The sequence below is a fragment of the Hyla sarda genome, chromosome 3 (genome assembly GCF_029499605.1).
Source record: "Hyla sarda isolate aHylSar1 chromosome 3, aHylSar1.hap1, whole genome shotgun sequence".
Lineage (NCBI taxonomy): Eukaryota > Metazoa > Chordata > Amphibia > Anura > Hylidae > Hyla > Hyla sarda.
In genome coordinates, this window is record NC_079191.1 from 438,071,120 (window position 1) to 438,091,527 (window position 20,408).

The 20,408-nt window shown below is 40.6% G+C and overlaps 1 protein-coding gene across 1 annotated transcript in view; it reads right to left on the reverse strand.

Moving 5' to 3' along the window:
• The window catches only part of LOC130363175 (zinc finger protein OZF-like), a 34,538-nt gene extending 27,830 nt beyond the window's left edge, over positions 1-6,708 (reverse strand). Inside the window, exon 1 of the mRNA XM_056568612.1 lies at positions 6,605-6,708. The gene's annotated coding sequence lies outside the window, so the exon portion shown is untranslated. The remainder of the gene's footprint in view (positions 1-6,604) is intronic.
• Positions 6,709-20,408: the final 13,700 nt, after the last annotated feature.

The window sequence follows — 20,408 nt, forward strand, 5'->3', positions numbered from 1 at the left end:
GCCGCTCCCTAAGTGGCTGTTCAGCGATGAGCCAAGTCTAATCCGATACATGAGGGAGCATCTACTTACCTTGCCCGGGAAGCCCCTTCCCCCAGTTCCTCTGGCCCAGTCTGAAAAGGCCAGGAGAGACACAGGTGGCCGCCATCATGGAGGAACTGAGGGCCCAAAGGCTACAGAGATATGGGCCTAAGCCTCTGCCATTTGAGGAAAGGCAGCAACAGGATACTAAGCAACTACAGGCCCTGTACATCCGCAGATTGGACCATCCCCAAGAGGGTGAACCACCCCTGGAGCGCCGACCCACACCGTAGTGAAATTTGACTGGGTACATGGATTTGGCACCCTTATGGACTGTCATCATGGAGGCATCCTCCTAGTAAACAGGAGAGCCATACAGAGGGACTATCTTCCCCCAGAAAAGCATTCTCTAAAGAGCGAGGAGATTGTGGAATATATACCAGTGCAAAGCTTGCGAGGGGAATGGGCAGCAGCTGTCACCAGACCCAAGAATCCTACTCAGATCCTGTTCACCTATTTCCCCTCTGAAGATTGGGACGCAGATCCCTTCTGCCTTCTTCCTTTAAGTGTCAAGGGAGCAGTTGTCCAGGAGGAGTATCCAGATCCACCAGCGATGGATCCTGAGTACCTACGTCAACGTTCCAGTACAGATGTGCCCAGGCCTACTCCTATGAGCGGGGAGGTTTGGCCTAATCATCAGGCACCAACTAATGTACCTAGGCCTACTCCAGCTGTAAAGGAGGTTTGGCCTAACCAGTGGGTACCCACAGAAGTGCCTCGGCCTACTCCTGCAGTGGCGGAGGTTTGGCCAAGTCAACAGGCACCAACAAGTAATTCCTCAGTGGCGAAAACCGCTGCAGTACAAGTAGTGGTTACAGTCAGTCCAACCATTACCAATTCCTGTTTGTCCCATGTTTCATGGAACACTCACATAGACCCCATGCAAGGGGCCCAGTCTCGCAACCCCAAGTTCAACTCACAACCTGGGGCCCAGCCTAATAGGCGAGACTTGGAAAGAAAGCTATCTAAGTAACTTTGTGTAGAGTGAATTAACCAGACTAACGGACTGCAATAGCACACTTTTGTTCTTACAGGTTCCTGCAACGTTCAAGGATTGAGTCTGACAGACTTGTCAAGAAAAGTTTTTGTTTTTTTTGCAACCAAGATTAGTTAAGTAATGTGCCCGGCTTCGGCCGAGAGACTCCTCGGTAGAGGAGATTCCCTATTTGCTTTACATAGGCCCAAACAAGTCAGGAGGGGACCCTGACTTGGGCCACATCCACAAACTCTTTGATGTACATGGACTACTGAGCAGTACATGAACTGTTATGTACATACCTAAAGTAATATATTCTGTTCTATAAAAATGTTCACGGAGGTACACTAAAAGGTTATGGTCCTGTATTATGTTTGCTAAGGTCTAATAAAACTGTAAATAAGTTAATGTACACCAAAAGTCACCGTGTACAGTCTTTTCTGATGACTGGTTGTTTCTCTACAGGGGTTTGTCCTGAGCCACTCGGGAAAAGCAATAAATCACCCCACCACCAGCATCATATATCATAAACAGTAGTGTACTACACATAATGTACACATAAAAAGTACATATAGTAATATACACTTCAAGTCACATACAGTAGTACCGTAACACTGAAAATTACACAGTCTACTTTAATGTCAAATGTCTAATTTCACATGTTCTTGTGTTTGTGCACAGGGTGCTTTACTGGCCAGAAGGTACTCCTGATACTAGATAATGCCAATATAAAGTCAATATGAGGTAACAGAAATGTTATCTATATCAGTTGTCTAGCATAAAAGTGTCTAGAAGAAACCTAAATGGGCACTGTCATGAACTTTTTTTTATATGTTGTAGTACTGATGTACTACAACATATTTCTAATATACTTTAATTTTATTTTTTATTAAAACACTTTATTTTTGTTTTGAAATCCGGCCACTAGGGGTCTCTCTCCTAGTGGCCGGATGCAGCCTGCTGTGACGTCACAGATGAATTTGGACCGATGCTGGCCGTGCATTGGTCCGAATTCAGTCAGGCTGCGCTCGCTCCCTGTCAGACACACAGGAGGGAGCGAGCGCATAAAAAAAAACAGGATGCGTGCAGGCTCCCTGGCCTCGCGCGCCAGCCCCGGCTCCCAGAGTAAGGTGAACTTTATGCGGACTGCCCTGCACTAGTCTTTTTTTTATTTTATTTTTTTTGGGGGGGGGGGGGTGGGTGTCTGGGGGTGATGGAGTTGCGGAGTAGCGGAATGTCTTTTTCGGGTGGGTGGAGGGTGGGGGTGGGGTAGTTGCACGGCAGGGTCTGGGGGTGATTGAGTTGCGGAGTTTGGGGTAGCGGAATGTCTTTTTCGGGTGGGCGAAGGGTGGGGGGTGTTGCTCGCAGGGGTCTGGGGGAGCAGGATGTGTGGCAGCAACTCCCAGCATGCCCTGACAGCCAATAGATGTCAAGGCAAGCTGGGAGTTGTAGTGGTGAAACAGCTGGAGGCACCCTGTATAGTTGAACTAAGGGCGGAAGTCGGACATCCCAGCAGGCATCAGTGACGTCACACCTGCTGGGGAAGTCTGCCTGGTAGTGAGCACACTATCAGGCAGACAAAAAAGCTTTTTTAATATAGTAAAAAAAAATTAAGGGCAGGGAGGTGATTAGGGATAGATGGGCAATAGGCTGGGAAAGAAAAAAAAAAAAGGAATGGTGGGAGCTACCCTTTAAATATAGTGTTCTGGGGTGAAGTGTTTTAAATGCCAATGGACCCCAGTAGCCAAGGCATTGGGCAGAGAGCCTCAGGCAACCCAATCCGCAAATGTCTAGTATAAAGTATTAAGCCTTGTCATGTATAAAATGTCTAATATATAGTCATAAGTCTAGTCATGAGTATTATGTTACATGCATAGTCCAAATGTCATCAAGTCATCAAGTGCATCGTCAAAGGTCCTTAAAGGGGTACTCCGGCCCTGAGACATCTTATCGCCTATCCAAAGGATAGGGGATAAGATGTCTCACCGCGGGGGTCCCGCCCCTGGGGACCCTCGCAATCTTGTATTTGCCACCCACCTGTTTGAGCTGCAAACGGATAGAGTAAAGTTATATGTATTGGTCCTAGTCATTATTAATCCTGTTCTCAGTTGAGTAACCAAAAGTCAGAGCATGTATGGACAATATTACAGAGACTCTTATGTTATCAGTTTTACCAGCCTGGAATGGACATTTGTGTTCAAAAATGCCTCAGGACTGCATCCAGCCCCCGGGCCACCTTGACCCTCAACTCTAACAGAACCTGCGTTGAGGGCGACTTGTGTTAACTAGGGGGGTTTGTGATGTCCCAGTACAGGACATGGTCCTGCACTACAGTTAGGCCCTGTCAGGTTGAGTCCCTCAGTGATCTGGGGTCTCCCCTGCTGTTATTATAGTGTTATTTATTGTCATAGGATTATAGTAAGTATATTAATGTATAGTCAGTATAAAAGACCTTTGGAGGACTCCAGTAAATGTCTAAAGGACCTGTGAGATGTCACATGTTATTGTCATGTCTGTCATGGCCTGTGTTCACACACAGCTATTGGTTTGGTTGTGTGTGAACAGTTTTATGTTCCCTGGTCAGGGAATAGTTAAAAGCCCTTGGCTTTTCAACCAATGGCTCTTAGGGTGTGTCTACTTAAGATCAGCTCTGTCTAGCCTCAGAGCTGGTGATTGACATCTTGACTTGAGATCCTGTTTGTTACACATGGACATGCTGCATGGAACTTTGGGTGAAACACTCCTTGTTTGAACTTTTAATCTACTATCTCTGTTTTAGCATGCACCTTGCATTTATCTTTGATAGTTCTGGGCTTTTTCCCATGGTTAGTTAGCATGCTCTTAAGAGATTTTAAGAGTGTTTGTATAGTTGGTGTTAGGATTTGTATGTTCTTTCTGCTATGTGTCTGTTCACACTGTGTTTTCTCTTGTATCCGTTTTGAGTTGTCACTAGGCATCCCTGTTAGGCTGGGTCCACACTACGTTTTGTCCCATACGGGAGCGCATACGGCAGGAGGGAGCTAAAAGCTCGCGCTCCCGTATGTAACCGTATGCGCTCCCGTATGTCATTCATTTCAATGAGCTGACCGGAGTGAAACGTTCGGTCCGGTCGGCTCATTTTTGCGCTGTATGCGCTTTTACAACCGGACCTAAAACCGTGGTCAACCACGGTTTTAGGTCCGGTTGTAAAAGCGCATACGGCGCAAAAATGAGCCGACCGGACCGAACGTTTCACTCCGGTCGGCTCATTGAAATGAATGACATACGGGAGCGCATACGGTAACATACGGGAGCGCGAGCTTTTAGCTCCCTCCTGCCGTATGCGCTCCCGTATGGGACAAAACGTAGTGTGGACCCAGCCTTACCTGTCCATGGGGACTCCGTGTCTACTGGAGGTTTTCTAAGCGATTGCGATTTCTGTCTTGTGTTCAGTGTTCTATAATTATATCCTCTTGTATCCGTTTCCTGTGTGTGTGTGTGTGTGTGTAACTATAGATCCTTTTTACCTTTTGTGCAGGGGACTCTGAGGGATTGAGCTTAATTCCTGTTTGTTCATGGACTATATTCTGACTCATCTGTTTTCCTGTCTTGTGTTCAGTGTGAACAGTGTTCTATAATTTGGTTCCTGTTTTAAGTTCAATGTGAATTGTGTTCTATAATGATATCATGTTGTAACTGATATCCCTGTTACCGGTCCATGGGGACTCTGGGAGATTCATCCTGTGTCTACTGGAGGTTTAGGGATTGTTCTGGAGTCTGTTCCGACTCATCTGTTTTCCTGTCTAGTGTTTTGAACTCTATATGTTAGTTTTGATTTCAGTTCTTTGAAGTTTTTGTACATGCACTGATCATAGAGAACATGATCACTTAGCTAGTGTTTTCCTCTGTGCTTTACCATTGGTCTATAGTGTCCTTTGTGCTGCTCACTGATCTGTTCCCTCTGAACTTATTAACTGACTTCTATGTTCCTGTAATGTTTCTGGCTTGTGACCGACTGTTTATTAGTATGTGTTTTTAGGCCCCTCCACTTTAGTTCAGGGAGGGACCGGCGCCCAGTTGTCGATCCACCATTTAGGGTGGATGGGCAAGTAGGCTGGTCGGTCCTTGACAGTTATGTTTTCACATGATGTTACCCAGAGGACACCAGTTTAACACATGACCCGCAGCTTGACCAATGGGCTTTGGCTCAGCCTCCCCCCTCTATATAGGGGGGCGGCCATTACAATTCTTTTTCTCTTCTACCATCATCTCTTTACTGAAACCAGCAAACGCCAGAGATCTCAGTGCTAGTGTCCAGTACCTGGAAGGCCTCAAATCTAGTCCTTCCAGTAAGTCAAGTCTATGTCTGCTGTCACTAAAGTCCAGCCTAAAGTCAAGATTCTAAAGTCTATTACAAGTCTAATTGGTCCCAGCAAGCTGCGAGGTCCTTCTGAATTCCTGACCACATCACTGGGATTCTGGCCTAGCTGTGAAGATAATAACAACTGTCTGACCTCAGTTAAGCATCTGATAAACCATAACCAGGTTGTGGACTTTCAATTTCACTGCCTAGACATTGGAATAGCGGAGATACTGTTTGGGTAGTTCCGGTACCCAAAAACCACTCTGGTGTCATGAACATTAAGAGTTAATACCATCTTGCCCCATCCACCTACACCACTATACCCCATGGTCCCGCCATCACCGTGGGTCACCACAAAGAATACAGTGCAGAGCTGTGTATACAGTATATAGTACAGAGCTGTGTGTATACAGTATATAGTACAGAGCTGTGTGTATACAGTATATAGTACAGAGCTGTGTATACAGTATATATAGTGCAGAGCTGTGTGTATACAGTATATAGTACAGAGCTGTGTGCATACAGTATATAGTACAGAGCTGTGTATACAGTATATAGTACAGAGCTGTGTGTATACAGTATATAGTGCAGAGCTGTGTGCATACAGTATATAGTGCAGAGCTGTGTGCATACAGTATATAGTACAGAGCTGTGTGTATACAGTATATAGTACAGAGCTGTGTGTATACAGTATATAGTACAGAGCTGTGTGTATACAGTATATAGTGCAGAGCTGTGTGTATACAGTATACAGTGCAGAGCTGTGTGTATACAGTATACAGTGCAGAGCTGTGTGTATACAGTATACAGTGCAGAGCTGTGTGTATACAGTATACAGTGCAGAGCTGTGTGTATACGGTATATAGTGCAGAGCTGTGTGTATACAGTATATAGTGCAGAGCTGTGTGTATACAGTATATAGTGCAGAGCTGTGTGTATACAGTATATAGTGCAGAGCTGTGTGTATACAGTATATAGTGCAGAGCTGTGTGTATACAGTATATAGTGCAGAGCTGTGTGTATACAGTATATAGTGCAGAGCTGTGTGTATACAGTATATAGTGCAGAGCTGTGTGTATACAGTATATAGTGCAGAGCCGTGTGTGTACAGTATATAGTGCAGAGCCATGTATATACAGTATATAGTGCAGAGCAGGCAGCACAGAGGTGTTATCCCAGGCCCCATGACATGTACACATCTCCATTACCTGCTTATAAGGACATGTTCATACAGTCAAGAAAGAAAGAACCACATGAAAATCCTCCCGAAGCGCAGCCAGAATAGACTCCTCCCACCCATGTGACCAATCACATGATCATGATATCATCAAAGGTCCTTGTTCACATTTAGATTTACCTTCTAACCTACTGTAATCCCTGAAAAACCCCGCCCCTTCCTGTGACATCATTCCTGTCAAGAGCCCTTCAGTTCTTTACTCCCCCATAGTCTAAAACATTGGTTTCCAAAAAGGGAGACTCCAGCTGTTGCAAAACTACAACTTCCAGCATGCCTGGACAGCTTAAGGCTGTCCAGGCATGCGGGGGGTTTAGTTTTACAACAGCTGGAGACACACTGTTTGGAAAACACTGCTCTAAAACTCATTGGGGGAGATTTATCAAAACCTGTCCAGAGGAAAAGTTGCTGAGTTGCCTATAGCAACCAATCAGATCACTTCTTTCATTTTTGAAAAGGCCTCTGAAAAATGAAATAAGCGATCTGATTGGTTGCTATGGGCAACTCAGCAACTTTTCCTCTGAACAGGTATTGATAAATCCATTACCTCTTCAAAATAGGCTACAACCAACTTATATGATGTCTACCCCTATCTTATATGAAGGATAGCCTTATACCTATTCCTATCTTATATGAAGGATAGCCTTATACCTATCTCTATCTTATATGAAGGATAGCCTTATCCCTGTCCCTATCTTATATGAAGGATAGACTTATTCCTATCCCTATCTTATATGAAGGATAGCCTTATACCTATCCCTATCTTATATGAAGGATAGACTTATGCTTATCCCTATCTTAAAAGAAGGATAGCCTTATACCTATCCCTATCTTATATGAAGGATAACCTTATACCTATCCCTATCTTATATATATATGATAGCCTTATGCTTATCCCTATCTTATATGAAGGATAGCCTTATGATTATCCCTATCTTATATGAAGGATAGCCTTATACCTATCTCTATCTTATATGAAGGATAGCCTTATGCCTATCTCTATCTTATATGAAGGATAGCCTTATACCTATCTCTATCTTATATGAAGAGTAGCCTTATGCTTATCCCTATCTTAAAAGAAGGACAGCCTTATGCCTATTCCTATCTTAAAAGAAGGATAGCCTTATACCTATCCCTATCTTATATGAAGGATAGCCTTATACCTATCCCTATCTTATATGAAGGATAGCCTTATACCTATCTCTATCTTATATGAAGAATAGCCTTATACCTATCCCTATCTTATATGAAGGATAGCCTTATACCTATCCCTATCTTATATGAAGGATAGCCTTATACCTATCCCTATCTTATATGAAGGATAGCCTTATACCTATCCCTATCTTATATGAAGGATAGTCTTATGCCTATCCCTATCTTATATGAAGGATAGCCTTATACCTATCTCTATCTTATATGAAGGATAGCCGTATGCCTATCTCTATCTTATATGAAGGATAGCCTTATACCTATCTCTATCTTATATGAAGGATAGCCTTATACCTATCTCTATCTTATATGAAGGATAGCCTTATACCTATCTCTATCTTATATGAATGATAGCCTTATGCCTATCTCTATCTTATATGAATGATAGCCTTATACCTATCCCTATCTTATATGAAGGATAGCCTTATACCTATCCCTATCTTATATGAAGGATAGCCTTATACCTATCCCTATCTTATATGAAGGATAGCCTTATACCTATCCCTATCTTATATGAAGGATAGCCTTATACCTATCCCTATCTTATATGAATGATAGCCTTATACCTATCTCTATCTTATATGAAGGATAGCCTTATACCTATCCCTATCTTATATGAATGATAGCCTTATGCCTATCCCTATCTTATATGAAGGATAGCCTTATGCCTATCTCTATCTTATATGAAGGATAGCCTTATGCCTATCTCTATCTTATATGAAGGATAGACTTATGCTTATCCCTATCTTAAAAGAAGGATAGCCTTATACCTATCCCTATCTTATATGAAGGATAGCCTTATACCTATCCCTATCTTATATGAAGGATAGTCTTATACCTATCCCTATCTTATATGAAGGATAGCCTTATACCTATCTCTATCTTATATGAAGGATAGCCTTATACCTATCCCTATCTTATATGAAGGATAGTCTTATACCTATCTCTATCTTATATGAAGGATAGCCTTATGCTTATCCCTATCTTAAAAGAAGGATAGCCTTATACCTATCCCTATCTTATATGAAGGATAACCTTATACCTATCCCTATCTTATATATATGATAGCCTTATGCTTATCCCTATCTTATATGAAGGATAGCCTTATGCTTATCCCTATCTTATATGAAGGATAGCCTTATGCTTATCCCTATCTTAGAAGGACAGCCTTATGCCTATTCCTATCTTAAAAGGATAGCCTTATACCTATCCCTATCTTATATGAAGGATAGCCTTATACCTATCCCTATCTTATATGAAGGATAGCCTTATACCTATCCCTATCTTATATGAAGGATAGCCTTATACCTATTCCTATCTTATATGAAGGATAGCCTTATACCTATCCCTATCTTATATGAAGGATAGCCTTATCCCTGTCCCTATCTTATATGAAGGATAGCCTTATACCTATCTCTATCTTATATGAAGGATAGCCTTATCCCTGTCCCTATCTTATATGAAGGATAGACTTATTCCTATCCCTATCTTATATGAAGGATAGCCTTATACCTATCTCTATCTTATATGAAGGATAGCCTTATACCTATCCCTATCTTATATGAAGGATAGACTTATGCTTATCCCTATCTTAAAAGAAGGATAGCCTTATACCTATCCCTATCTTATATGAAGGATAACCTTATACCTATCCCTATCTTATATATATATGATAGCCTTATGCTTATCCCTATCTTATATGAAGGATAGCCTTATGATTATCCCTATCTTATATGAAGGATAGCCTTATACCTATCTCTATCTTATATGAAGGATAGCCTTATGCCTATCTCTATCTTATATGAAGGATAGCCTTATACCTATCTCTATCTTATATGAAGAGTAGCCTTATGCTTATCCCTATCTTAAAAGAAGGACAGCCTTATGCCTATTCCTATCTTAAAAGAAGGATAGCCTTATACCTATCCCTATCTTATATGAAGGATAGCCTTATACCTATCCCTATCTTATATGAAGGATAGCCTTATACCTATCTCTATCTTATATGAAGAATAGCCTTATACCTATCCCTATCTTATATGAAGGATAGCCTTATACCTATCCCTATCTTATATGAAGGATAGCCTTATACCTATCCCTATCTTATATGAAGGATAGCCTTATACCTATCCCTATCTTATATGAAGGATAGTCTTATGCCTATCCCTATCTTATATGAAGGATAGCCTTATACCTATCTCTATCTTATATGAAGGATAGCCGTATGCCTATCTCTATCTTATATGAAGGATAGCCTTATACCTATCTCTATCTTATATGAAGGATAGCCTTATACCTATCTCTATCTTATATGAAGGATAGCCTTATACCTATCTCTATCTTATATGAATGATAGCCTTATGCCTATCTCTATCTTATATGAATGATAGCCTTATACCTATCCCTATCTTATATGAAGGATAGCCTTATACCTATCCCTATCTTATATGAAGGATAGCCTTATACCTATCCCTATCTTATATGAAGGATAGCCTTATACCTATCCCTATCTTATATGAAGGATAGCCTTATACCTATCCCTATCTTATATGAATGATAGCCTTATACCTATCTCTATCTTATATGAAGGATATCCTTATACCTATCCCTATCTTATATGAATGATAGCCTTATGCCTATCTTATATGAAGGATAGCCTTATGCCTATCTCTATCTTATATGAAGGATAGCCTTATGCCTATCTCTATCTTATATGAAGGATAGACTTATGCTTATCCCTATCTTAAAAGAAGGATAGCCTTATACCTATCCCTATCTTATATGAAGGATAGCCTTATACCTATCCCTATCTTATATGAAGGATAGTCTTATACCTATCCCTATCTTATATGAAGGATAGCCTTATACCTATCTCTATCTTATATGAAGGATAGCCTTATACCTATCTCTATCTTATATGAAGGATAGCCTTATGCTTATCCCTATCTTAAAAGAAGGATAGCCTTATACCTATCCCTATCTTATATGAAGGATAACCTTATACCTATCCCTATCTTATATATATGATAGCCTTATGCTTATCCCTATCTTATATGAAGGATAGCCTTATGCTTATCCCTATCTTATATGAAGGATAGCCTTATGCTTATCCCTATCTTAGAAGGACAGCCTTATGCCTATTCCTATCTTAAAAGGATAGCCTTATACCTATCCCTATCTTATATGAAGGATAGCCTTATACCTATCCCTATCTTATATGAAGGATAGCCTTATACCTATCCCTATCTTATATGAAGGATAGCCTTATGCCTATCCCCATCTTATATGAAGGATAGCCTTATACCTATCCCTATCTTATATGAAGGATAGCCTTATGCTTATCCCTATCTTAAAAGAAGGATAGCCTTATACCTATCCCTACCTTATGTGAAGGATAGCCTTATACATATCCCTATCTTATATGAAGGATAGCCTTATGCCTATCCCTATCTTATATGAAGGATAGCCTTATTCCTATGTCTAAAAATAATACAAAAATACAAAAAGTTACAAAAAGTTAAAATCTAGTAAAACCAACGCCTCACATTGTTTATCATTATAAGGAAAATATTCACGAATTCCTATACACAAATAAACAAAAATGAAGAAAAATTTAGAGAGAATAAGAAAAAGAAGGGGGGGGGGGAGAAGAAAAGAAAAACGAAAGAGTTGAAAGAATGAAAGATATAAATGAAAGACAAAAATAAAAATAATGAATATTAAATAAATGATAATGAGAAATAAAAAAATTAAAAATGAAAAATGTTGAAAAATGAATAATAATAAATAAAAATTCAAAAAAATAAATAAAAGGTGAAAAATAAATAGTTAATGAATAATGAAAAATGAATAATAAATAAAAAATAAAATATAAAATAAAAAAAAGATAAAAATTGAAAATTAAAAATAAAAATGAATAAAAATAAAAAATAAAAATTGAAAAATAAAAAATAAATTATAAATGGTAAAGAATAAATAATGACCAATAAATAAAAAATAATAAAAAATAAAAAAATGATAAAGAATAAAAAATAAATAAACAATAAAAAAATAATAAATTAATAAATAACAAAATAAAGAAATAAATAGAAAATAAAAGATAAATTATCAAAATAAAGAGTGATAAGAAAAGAGTGATACAAAAAGGGAGAAAGTAGAGAAAAAAAAGAAAAAGGGAGAGAAAAAGAGAAGAAAACGGGGGGAAAAAAAAGGGGGGGAGAAAAAAGATTTCAAAGGGTTTCAAATTAAAATCTACATTGAGTCCCTGTGGATGCAAGGTATTTAGTCTATGGATCCATTTAAGTTCTTTTTGTTTAAGGATCCTCTCCCTGTCCCCACCGCGTCTAAGTGGGGGGACATGGTCGATGACCCGAAAACGTAACTGACTAATATTATGGCCCTTCTCTAGAAAATGTCGGGGGATAGGGAGGTCCACTTTGCCTGTCCTAATGGAAGATTTATGGCCATTGAGCCGGATGCGGCATTCGTTTGTGGTCTCCCCCACATAATATAGCCCACAAGGGCATTGTAGCAGGTACACCACAAATGATGACCTGCATGTGAATCGGTTCTTGATGGTGAATCTTTCACCTGTTTGTGGATGAGAGAAACGGTCTCCTTTAATAATATTGTTGCAGTGGCTGCAGACAAAACAAGGGAAATTTCCCTTCTTTTTGCCCAGCCACTGTGTCTCGTTTTTTTCTCTGTTTGTCACTACCAATGTCAGACTTTACTAACATATCTCTGAAATTGCGCCCTCTGCGGTACGCCATTACAGGAAGGTTAGCAAGGTTAGTTGTGCGTTGTATAATACTCCAATTATTCCTTATTATGGCAGCAATTTTGTTACTCAGCGTGGTGATCGTAGATACAAAGGGTATTCTATCAGTGGTGTTCTTTATCTTGGGTTGTAATAACTCACTTCTAGTGATCTCAGATAATCTTGATCTATGTTTAGATAGGAGATTCTGGGGATAACCTCGTTTTCTGAATTTAGAACACATCTCGTCCAGTCTATCCTCCAAATGTTCAGAGGGTGAAACAATTCGTTTCACCCTCAACATCTGGCTCCATGGTAGAGATTTAACCATGGGTCTAGGGTGAAAACTGTCAAAAAATAACAAATTGTTCATGTCTGTCTCCTTTGTAAATAGATCTGTGGTCAATCTCTGGTCACATAGATATACAGTTGTATCAAGAAATTGAAGAGATTCGGTGGATTTCACCATTGTGAACTCCAATTCCGGGAAAATGTTATTGATTTCAACAAAAAATTGGTCCAATTCCACGATTGACCCTGTCCAGACCACAAACCTGTCGTCGATGTAATGAAGCCACATCTGTATATGTCTGAACAGGGCCGATCGGTATATGTAGGTAGTTTCAATGTCCTCCATGTAAATGTTTGCATAGCATGGCGCCGCATTCCAGCGGTTATGTCACAAATACGGTTATGTCACAAATAGAGTCCTTAAAAACATCCTCTAGAGTAGAATCAAGTTGGCACAATGTATCCAGGGCAGAAATGTCAGCTATTAAAGGTTTACAACAAAACACGGCAATTACCATCAAGCCTGCGGATAAGGGGGGTGCCATCGTTGTGATGGACACCCCCCAATATCTCGCAGAGATTGATCGTCAATTGAGTGACAACACGGTCTATACCAAAATTTTGATTGATCCTTTGAAAAGTATACAAGATGAGATCTATGGTGTCCTATCCCAAGCACTTGAAGATGGTATCATAGATGAAGATCTACATCGATTTTTGGTCAAAGAACATCCATGTACACCAGTGTTCTATACACTGCCAAAGATCCATAAGAGTCTGCGGATTCCCCCCGGTAGGCCTATAGTCTCCGGGCAGGACTCCGTATTCTCCCCTATTGCAGTGTATTTGGATAGGGTACTACATAATTTTGCCATCAGTGCTATATCCTATGTACAGGACACCACTGATTTCCTCAACAAAATCCATGATTTACAATGTCCCCCACACACAGTGTTGGTATCATTTGACATCGTAAATTTATATACATCTATTGACCACAACCGTGGCATTGAAGCTGTATCCAAATGCCTGAATGGATCAGAGATGACAGAGGGTGCCTGTTCCCTTGTTCTGGACCTATTTGGGATCATCCTCAGACGGAATTATTTCCTGTTTGGGGATGATCTCTATGTCCAGAACAGGGGAACAGCTATGGGCTCGAATGCGGCGCCATACTATGCGAACATTTACATGGCGGACATTGAAACTACCTACATATACCGATCGGCCCTGTTCAGACATATACAGACATGGCTTCGTTACATCGACGACACGTTTGTGGTCTGGACAGGGTCAATCGTGGAATTGGACCAATTTTTTGTTGAAATCAATAACATTTTCCCGGAATTGGAGTTCACAATGGTGAAATCCACCGAATCTCTTCAATTTCTTGATACAACTGTATATCTATGTGACCAGAGATTGACCACAGATCTATTTACAAAGGAGACAGACAGGAACAATTTGTTATTTTTTGACAGTTTTCACCCTAGACCCATGGTTAAATCTCTACCATGGAGCCAGATGTTGAGGGTGAAACAAAATGTTTCACCCTCTGAACATTTGGAGGATAGACTGGACGAGATGTGTTCTAAATTCAGAAAACGAGGTTATCCCCAGAATCTCCTATCTAAACATAGATCAAGATTATCTGAGATCACTAGAAGTGAGTTATTACAACCCAAGATAAAGAACACCACTGATAGAATACCCTTTGTATCTACGATCACCATGCTGAGTAACAAAATTGCTGCCATAATAAGGAATAATTGGAGTATTATACAACGCACAACTAACCTTGCTAACCTTCCTGTAATGGCGTACCGCAGAGGGCGCAATTTCAGAGATATGTTAGTAAAGTCTGACATTGGTAGTGACAAACAGAGAAAAAAACAAGAGACACAGTGGCTGGGCAAAAAGAAGGGAAATTTCCCTTGTTTTGGCTGCAGCCACTGCAACAATATTATTAAAGGAGACAGTTTCTCTCATCCACAAACAGGTGAAAGATTCACCATCAAGAACCGATTCACATGCAGGTCATCATTTGTGGTGTACCTGCTACAATGCCCTTGTGGGCTATATTATGTCGGGGAGACCACAAACGAATGCTGCATCCGGCTCAATGGCCATAAATCTTCCATTAGGACAGGCAAAGTGGACCTCCCTATCCCCCGACATTTTCTAGAGAAGGGCCATAATATTAGTCAGTTACGTTTTCGGGTCATCGACCATGTCCCCCCACTTAGACGCGGTGGGGACAGGGAGAGGATCCTTAAACAAAAAGAACTTAAATGGATCCATATACTAAATACCTTGCATCCACAGGGACTCAATGTAGATTTTAATTTGAAACCCTTTATGTAAAGTGGATTTGCTTGTGACTTCCATCTTTTTTCTCCCACCCTTTTTTTTCCCCGTTTTCTTTTCTCTTTTTCTCTCCCTTTTTCTTTTTTCTTTTTTTTCTCTACTTTCTCCCTTTTTTTTATCACTCTTTTCTTATCACTCTTTATTTTTGATAATTTATCTTTTATTTTCTATTTATTTCTTTATTTTGTTTATTAATTTGTTATTTTTTTATTTATTTATTGTTTATTTATTTTTTATTTATCATTTTTTATTTATTTATTGGTCATTATTTATTTATTCTTTACCATTTATAATTTATTTTTTATTTTTCAATTTTTATTTTGTATTTTTAATTTTTATTCATTTTTATTTTTAATTTTTATCTTTTATTTTTTATTTTATATTTTATTTTTTATTTATTATTCATTTTTAATTATTCATTAACTATTTATTTTTCACCTTTAATTTTTTTTTTTAAATTTTTATTATTATTCATTTTTCATTTTTTATTTTTTTTTCTCTCATTATTATCATTTATTTAATATTCATTATTTTTATTTTTGTCTTTCATTTATATCTTTCATTTTTTCAACTCTTTCGTTTTTCTTTTCTTCTCTCTTCCCCCCCCCCCCTTTCCCCCCCCCTTCTTTTTCTTATTCTCTCAAAATTTTTCTTCATTTTTGTTTATTTGTGTATAGGAATTCGTGAATATTTTCCTTATAATGTGAGGCGTTGGTTTTACTATATTTTAACTTTTTGTATTTTTGAATTATTTTTAGACACCTTGTTCACACCTAACCCACATGGAGCGAGAAGACGCACGGAATTTTACGCAGTTCTGCCGAAGAATATATACAACCCCCTCTTTTATATTGACCTTATATTGACCTTACTATATATTTTAGTAAATTTTCAGTCTGTTTTATAACCATTACTATTGGCCAAGATCCTGGTGAATTTAGTACACAGAGCTGCTGCATTTATTGACAGCGGTCACTACGTTCTCACTGCAGGACGGCCAGGATCGATGCACGGAGTACCCTCGCATGCGCAGCCTAATCACTGACGATACTATGGAATTGAGGCTGGGCGGAGACCTATATGGTATCCGCGCAGCCGCAGCTCCTTTGTTTACAAACGGAGGAGACAAGAGACGGCGGCACAGATGCACGGGAACGGTCACAAACCATCAACAATCGGAAGGTTGGAGAAGAATTGCTGATCCCTGCGGACTCCGTCGCTCCATGTGGGGAAGTAATAATATTAATGTTTACAGAGTTTGTTTGTTATTGACATTTTGACAGATCTGAAATCACATGACCGCCCATCTACCCAATCATGGGTTGAGGGTGGACACAATGTCTAATGATTAATGTAATGCACCTGTATTGTCACCAATCATGTTCCTCCACTACATATATAAGTTTGAGTCATTGTCATTTGCACTATGCTTGAGAAAGGCTCACTTTTAGCCGAAACGTTGCTGTTATTGATGCAATAAAAATCAGTTTGCTACTATACTGGACCTGGCAATTGTTGCTGTTTACTTTGGAGAGAGTGTGAAGTGTACCCGCCCCGCCCTTGGCGTTCGGGTGGATTACGGGCACATCCCCAGTGGTCATCCAGTGCTGGCTCCCTCTGTGTTTTTATATGAAGGATAGCCTTATGCTTATCCCTATCTTATATGAAGGATAGCCTTATACCTATCTCAATCTTATATGAAGGATAGCCTTATGCCTATCTCTATCTTGTATGAAGGATAGTCTTATACCTATCTCTATCTTATATGAAGGATAGTCTTATGCTTATCCCTATCTTATATGAAGAATAGCCTTATACCTATCTCTATCTTATATGAAGGATAGTCTTATACCTATCCCTATCTTATATGAAGGATAGCCTTATGCCTATCTCTATCTTATATGAAGTATAGCCTCATGCTTATCCCTTGAATGCTTAAACTCCTTCACTGTATTTGCAGCGACCACTTCTGAAGGAAGGCTATTCCATGCATCCACTACTCTCTCAGTAAAGTAATACTTCCTGATATTACTGCAGAAACCTCCCTCCTTCATATAACACTATGTCCTCTATATAACACTATGTCCTCTATATAACACTATGTCCTCTATATAACACTATGGGGGATATTTATCAAAGGATTTAGACTGGTTTTTCCTGTCTACATTTGTCGCACAGAAAGTCGCAGTCTAAATATGTGCGACTTTTCTGCGACTTTTGCTCTAGAGGATTTTTAGAACATGATGCATTCTAGTCTCTTTTAGACAGAAATGTATTGGAAAATGCATTGGTCCTGAATTTATCAAAAGCGACTTTTCAGCGACAAGTCGCATCGGCTGAAAGTACGCCGAAAAGTCAGACCATACTGGAGCAGGTTTACATACAGTCTAAAGCGTAGATCCCAAAGTCTGTGCAGAGAATTTATCAAGAGCCGTGCGCCTTTAGATAAATTGGGCCACAATAGACCGGACTAACCCTCTGTAGTTTGGTCTATATTGATGCGGGACATAGGGGGATAGTTATCAAAGTTGTCTATGTCATCTATATAACAATATGTCCACTATATAGAACACTATGGCCTCTATATAACACCATAGCCTCTATATATAACACTGGAGGTCTTGTGGTGGTTTTTCTCCTATATACATCTCCTCTCCTCCTTTAAGGGTCTATTCGCATGGCAGAATTTCCGCTTTCTGTCTCAAATTAACGCCCATAGACTTCTATGGGCTTCCGCACTCCCATTCATCACACTTCTTAATTTCTTCTAGCAGAATTTCACTAGCGGAAATTCAGAAGTGTCAATGGGAGTGGGGAATCCCATAGAAGTCTATGGGCTTTAATTTGAGGCAGAATTCCGCAAGTGGAAATTCTGCCATGTAAATAGACCCTAACGATGTTGTTCCCCTTTATGTATATAAAGTCTCTATCATCTCCTCTGTCTCCTTTTTCTTCTATACATGTTATCCACAAAGAAAGTACACCAATTAGGTAAATGAATAAAACATAACTTTTACTTATGGATGAAAACATAAAATAAATCAAATATAAGGTTACCGTAATAACACAATCAGTGTGGGGGAATGGGGAAAAGGGTACAGGTGAATACCTAATCTTGACTACCTACAATGGGCCCTTCCTAATATAGTGTGGACAGGGTAAGGGAATTAAAGGCAGATGGTGGCAGAACTCCAACGCGTTTCATCCTGTAATGTGCAGGACTCATCAGGGAGTAGACATAAATTGGTAATGCTATCAATATTCAAGATCTAATACCAATAAACAGTAACACATATAGAATAGAGAGCAAGTTAGGTCAGTCAGGCACTGTCGTATGCAGTCAGTAATACGGTCAGGTGGTAAGGAATAGTGACAGGAAAGATGTAACATAACATTACACAATAGGCACTGTTACACCAATGCAAGATCAGAATTATTAAATAATATAGAATAAAATCCCAGGGGATCCAAATTCGAACCAAGATGTACAATATCCCTGAAAAATGATGATACAAATATTCAGTACATGATCCATAATGTAGATATAAATGTAAAACAGATAATAATAGAGCTTACCTAACAGATAAGTACTGGATGATTGTTGTAATAGTGATAAAAGGTGTAACAGTGCAACAGTGGCGTTGCGACCAGGGTGCGGGGGGTGCGGCCCGCACCGGGTGACACCAACCTAATGGGGTGACACCAAGACGCTCCGCAGCACCCACACCCCCTCCCCAGCTACACTGACACCCCTCTATGTGCCCGACCGGCCTCCCATCCGTCAGCACACCCCCCCCCCCCCGTGCTGTGTGTGCGGTGCGCCCGTCCGTTAGCAACCCCCCCCCCCTTTCAGTGCGCCCGTCCGTCATCACGCCCCCCCCCTCACCTTCACCAGTACTGTGCTTGGCCTCCGCTCCCACGTCTGCGCCGGCCTGACGTCATACCGCATGGCCGCGCAGGGGGACGTCAGTTACGTCACTCGCATTGCGCCCGGTGAGAAGGATCGCTGCGCTGGATGGGTGAGTGTGTGTGTCTGTCTCTATGTTTGTGTGTGTGACTCTGTGTGTGTGTGACTCTGTGTGTGTGTGTGTGTGACTGTGTGTGTTTGTGTGACTCTCTGAGTGTGTGTGTGTGTGACTCTGTGTATTTGTGTGTTTGTGTGACTCTGTGTGTGTGTGTGTGACTCTGTGTGTGACTGTGTGTGTGTGACTCTGTGTGTGTCTGTGAGTGTGTGTCTCTCTGACTGTGTGTGTTTGTGTGTGTGTCTCTCTGTGTTGTATGTGTTTGTTTTTTTTTGTGTGTGTGCATGTGTGTGTGTGTGTGGGGAACCTGCAAGGGAACCTGCGGCCTTATGTGGGGAGTCTATGCTACCTTATGTGGGGAGTCTATGCTACCTAATGTGGGGAGTCTATGCTACCTAATGTGCGGAGTATATGCTACCTAATGTGCGGAGTATATGCTACCTAATGTGGGGAGTCTATGCTAGCTAATGTGGGGAGTCTATGCTAGCTAATGTGGGGAGTCTATGCTAGCTAATGTGGGGAGTCTGTGCTAGCTAATGTGGGGAATCTGTGCTACCTAATGTGGGGAATCTGTGCTACCTAATGTGGGGAATCTGTGCTACCTAATGTGGGGAATCTGTGCTACCTAATATGGGGAAATTGCTACCTAATGTGGGGTAACTGGTACCTACCTAATGTGGGGAAACTGGTACCAAATGTGGGGAATCTATGCTGCCTAATGTGGGGAAAAGATGCTACCTAATGTGGGGAAACTGCTACCTACCTAACGTGGGGAACCGCTGCCTACCTAATGCTCCCCCCCCTGGCAGTAGCACCCACATCATCCGCCAGCAACTACCCCCCCCAGCAGCACCTCCATCAGCAGATCCTGATGGTGGATGAGGAGGTGCTCCTGCCAGGAGAATGATCCTGCCGATGGATGATGGGGGTGATACTGCCAGGGGGGATGGCCAGTAGCACCCTCATCCTTCAGCAACAACCCCCCCCCCCCAGTGGTAGCACCCCGATCATCCACTAGCAACACCACCAATACCCCCCTCCCGTGGTAATAGCATCAGCTAACGGATGTTGAGGGGTGTTACTGCGGTTGTGGTATTATATTCAGAGGGTGCACTGTATGGCAACGTTAT